Here is a 4689-nt window from a genome sequence, read left to right on the forward strand (position 1 = left end):
GTGAACTAGCATAGTTAGTTTTAGCAGTGGCATTATTTTTTCAATCAACTAAAAACAGGCAAGATCCTGATAGACCACAGATGGCTACAAGTGCACAGTGACAAGAGAAGACACCAGCAAGTGTCTTTACACACACATGTTCACACATGTGTGAACACACACACACACACACACACACACACACACACACACACACACACACACACACACACCATTCTACAGAGTCAGGGCCTTGTTCTTAATGTGCAACCCTGGAAACAAGGAAAAAAATGTTCCTCTGGGACAACAGGTAGGTATCGGTTCAGGTCACCTTAGGTTCGAGATGGTCCACAGAATGGCCCACAGCCTGGTTAAAGAGACAAGAAAGAAGTATTATCACAAATTTTGAAAGGCAGTGAGGGGGCTTCTTGGTGTCAAAATGGGCCTTGGGGGTAACATGGCATTGCCTAGTCCAGGACCGCCTCCCTTGATCCCTGCATGCATGGTGCTTGAGTCATTAGAGTATCTGCACTGGGTTTTTAGCCCCAGGGCTATCCAAAGCTACTCATCTCTGAACATATTAAAGGCCCTACTTCATGTTACTATTTTCTGCCCAGTCTATCCCAATCAATGGAACAGCTCATCTCCTAATAAGGCCAATGAAAATGCAGATCCCAGTGCCTTCCGTCACATATGGACCTGTGCAGAGCATCAAAACATTCTGGTCACCTGGGCCAGCGTTTCCAGCGGGGTTCAGGCAGGTGGACCCTGATCTGTTGCTTCAACCCTTACAAACTCAACAGTAGTCTCTTCAGTCTATCTAGTGTCACCTTCTATTATTATTGTTGTTGTTGTTGTTGTTGTTGTTGTTGTTGTTATTGCCCTATCTTTGGTGCTTTGGGTTAGTAATGTCATTATTTAGAACACCCCCAAGCATGTACTAAAACAACATCTGCAATCTCCAAGCACAGGAAGGCTGCAAAGTGCCTTATGGAAGAAATGCATGTTAGGTATGCCTCATTCAGACACAGATTACAGTGTTTTTTCAAAAGAGGCCAATGCTCTTGATAACATATATTAAATAAGGTGTCTTTTAAGAGAAATTCATAGTATTAAGTCACATACTGAGCAGTTGACAGAAATGTGGTGACCACGGGCTGATAGTGACCTAATCTCAAGTTTTCCCACAAGCTGAGGCTCGCCGTTCATAAACTCAGCATTCAAAATGACTTTGTAGAACAGGTTCCATGAATAACAACCATCAGTGGCACAGTGGGATTGTCTTACCTGTACTTTCATAGCTGTAGTATTTCCCATGGCCATCTTCTGTCCAAAACTCTGGGACAGTGCATTAATATACTGGGAAAACCTAGCGCTGGTGGCTCACACCTGTAATCCTGTCTACTCAGGATGCTGAGATCTGAGAATCATAGGTCAAAGCCAGCCCAGGCAGGAAAGTCCATGAGATTTAATTCCAATTAACCACCAGAAAACCAAACGTGGAGCTGTGGCTTAAGTAGTAGAGTGTTAGCCTTGAGCAAAATTGTTCAGGGACAATGCCCAGGACCTGAGTTCAAGCTCCACAACTGACAAAAAAAAAGATACTGGAAAATGTAGACCACATTCATAGCACCTCCATTACAGTATTAGTTATCCAGTTATCCTTGTTCTTATTGTAAGAAATGACAGGCAAGCAAGAGCGACCAATACAATCTCAAGGCTTTACTGGGCAACAGACCTGCTCGGCTACTCCAAGCAGGAAGGGAGGCAGCAGCCATGGACAGGTGTGGGCTGAACTTAAGCAAAATTTCAGGGGGCAGTCACATGGGTCACATGGCAGTCACAGGGGTCACATTACATACAGCATGGGAATTTGGGGGTAGGGTCAATTCCAAGAAGAGGTGTTACGAAGGTGTTACATGAACTACAGGAATTGGAGGGAGAGTCACATTCTGAGGAGTGTAATGAGACTGTTGCAACTGGGACAGGAATATGTATGTCACACTGGAAACAACAGTATCAGGAAATAGTAATGTATTTTTGTAAACAGGTGGACACAGGGTGGGGACTTCATCATTAGCAAGCTGACTCTGAGACCTTAGATTTCCATCTTTTTTATATATAGGTTTAAGAGTAAAAGGCAGAGGGTAGAGGGTCAGCAAGACATTCTCTAGCTGCTTCCTGCTAGTTGGGGACGTGGGTTCTAGGGGTAGAGGCAGAAATGTCTTCAGGTCCAGGAGAAGGGACCAGAAAGAGCTCCTTGGTGATGAATGTGTGCACACCTCTTCAGATGAAATCTGAAATAAATCTTATGAGGCAGGGGTCAAACAATAAGAAAAGAAAAAAAACATTATTAGAGGACCTACAAACAGCAGATGGGAAGGAAGCCATCTGTTTCGGGTGGAAAAAAAAGATGAATGACTTGTCTAGCTTCTGTCTCCTGTGTTCCAGGTGATCCTGGAATTGGTAGGTTATATCCCTAACTACTCCTGACTGATTACCATCTGCTGACTGGGTAGGAGAGAGCATGGTGGACTGGTTAAGAATAACCAGTCAGAAGCTAAGGCTAGATTGAAGTGGTTAATGGCCCAGTGGGAGGCCTGATATGGATGGAAGACCCACTATAAATAGAAATAGCAAGTAATTGCCAGGCACCAGTGGCTCATGCTTGTAATTCTAGCTACTCAGGAGGCTGAGATCTGAGAGTCACAGTTCAAAACCAGCCTGGGTAGGAAAGTTTCTGTGAGACTCTTATCTCCAATAAACCACCAGAAAACTGGAAATGGCACTGTGGCTCAAGTGGTAGAGTGCTAACCTTGAGTGAAGAGCTGAGGGACAGCACCCAGGCCCAGAGTTCAAGCCCCATGACCACCAAAAAGAAAAGAAAAGAAAAAAAAAGAAAGAAATAGCAAGTAATAGATATAAATACCTACCAGTTAAAAGATAAACCAGTTTATGGATTAGATAGGCCTGATCATGAAATATTTTCTCTTGACCTCCTGGCTCTGGTTAATTTTGAAAGGACAAACACAAAGTGACTCCATTTAGGATCTGACACCATCCCCTCTTATCTGTGCAGTTTTTCCTAACTGCCTCTGGGTGGACCCTCATCAACAGGCTAGCTCTGTCCCAGTCAGTCTAGGAGGTCTCTTCTTGCTGGATGATGTTTCACATGGCATTTTTGCTCATTGTGGGATGGCATGTCCCAGATGATTGATGGTATGTCCCACGTTGGGGAGTGGGCAGTGACTGACAGATTAAATGAGAGTTTTTGTCAGTAGTCCCTTTTTTATTTCCAAGTGAAGCAACAAGGAGACAGAATAGTTCTGAAGCAGTACCTAGCTGCAACTTGTTAAGAATTGAAGTTTGACCAATAAATATTTGTAAGAATTATTTATCTCTCTATGGGTCTGACTGAAAATGCTGCAGAGGATCAAATCTGTAATTACAAAACTCAATAGTATGGGCTGGGAAGGTAGCTCAGTGCTTGCCTAGCATCTATGAGGCCTGGGTTCAATTCCTCGGCACCAACTAAACAGAAAAAGACAGAAGTGGCACTGTGGCTCAAGTAATAGAGCACTAGCCTTGAGCTGAAGAGCTGAGGGATAGCACCCAGGCCCAGAGTTCAGACCCCACAACCAAAAAAAGAAAAAACCCTCAATAGTGGTCATAATGAGAGTTTTGAAACAGCAACTGATTAACTGGAAATAGCACTTTAGGATACTACTTAAGATTTAAACCACTGTCAACTCTGTGTCTAGGATGGCTTACATACTTGGGAAATAGACATATTACACACATTTATTTGCACCCAAATCTGATAAATTTCTTTGTGGTTTGAGTTTAAAACTGCTCTTTTTTTTTTTCTAAAAACTTAATTTATTTATTTTTTTTAAATTTTATTTTATTTTATTTGAGAACATACTGTACAGAGGGGCTACAATTACATGGGCAGGATAATGCATACATTTCTTACCAAGCATTGCAGCCTCCTCCTTTGTTTACCCTTCACCTCCCTTCCCAGCCTCCCCCCTCCCCCCACCCAATTATACCCCCTCCCCCCCCCACACCGACATTGTAAAGTTGGTTTTGACATGACATTTTGTACTTCTCATTGTTGCAACAGGTCCACCTGAATCCTTAAACGACTTTTTTTTTGGCCTGGGGAGCCAATTAAGTCTTGGTTACCTCAGAACTGTAAAATGACTCTTCTTAAGGCAATTTACTGTTATACTACCCAGAGCCAGGCTGCTGGGGCAAAGAAGTTTGCTAGGCTTTTATCCCAATCCAAACCATCCTTCCTCCTTGTCAAGGAGTTAGGCTCACATTTTAAGTATAATATACCAAGAGGGCTATTCCCTAATTTTTGTCATAAGCAGCACCGATAATAGTTACATTTGAAGTCAAAAAGCAAATAATTTAAGGAAATGTCATAACTAAAAATAATATTAAATATTGAAGGCAAAAACACTTTAGTTACAGGGCTGGGAAGGTGGCTCAGTGGTAGAGTGCTTGCCTTGCATGTGTGAGGCCCTGGGTTTGATTCTTCAGCACCACATAAGCAGAAAAGATGGAAGTAGTGCTGGGTTCAAGTCAGCTTGACCTGAAGAGCTGAGAGAGACAGTGCCCAGGCCCAGAGTTCAGGCCCCACAACCAACAAAAAAAATAAACAAAAAAAAACCACCTTAGTTTGATAGAAGACTTTTTCTT

The sequence above is a fragment of the Dipodomys merriami genome, unplaced genomic scaffold (assembly GCF_024711535.1).
Source record: "Dipodomys merriami isolate MVZ:Mamm:240054 unplaced genomic scaffold, mDipMer1.0.p SCAF_71, whole genome shotgun sequence".
NCBI lineage: Eukaryota > Metazoa > Chordata > Mammalia > Rodentia > Heteromyidae > Dipodomys > Dipodomys merriami.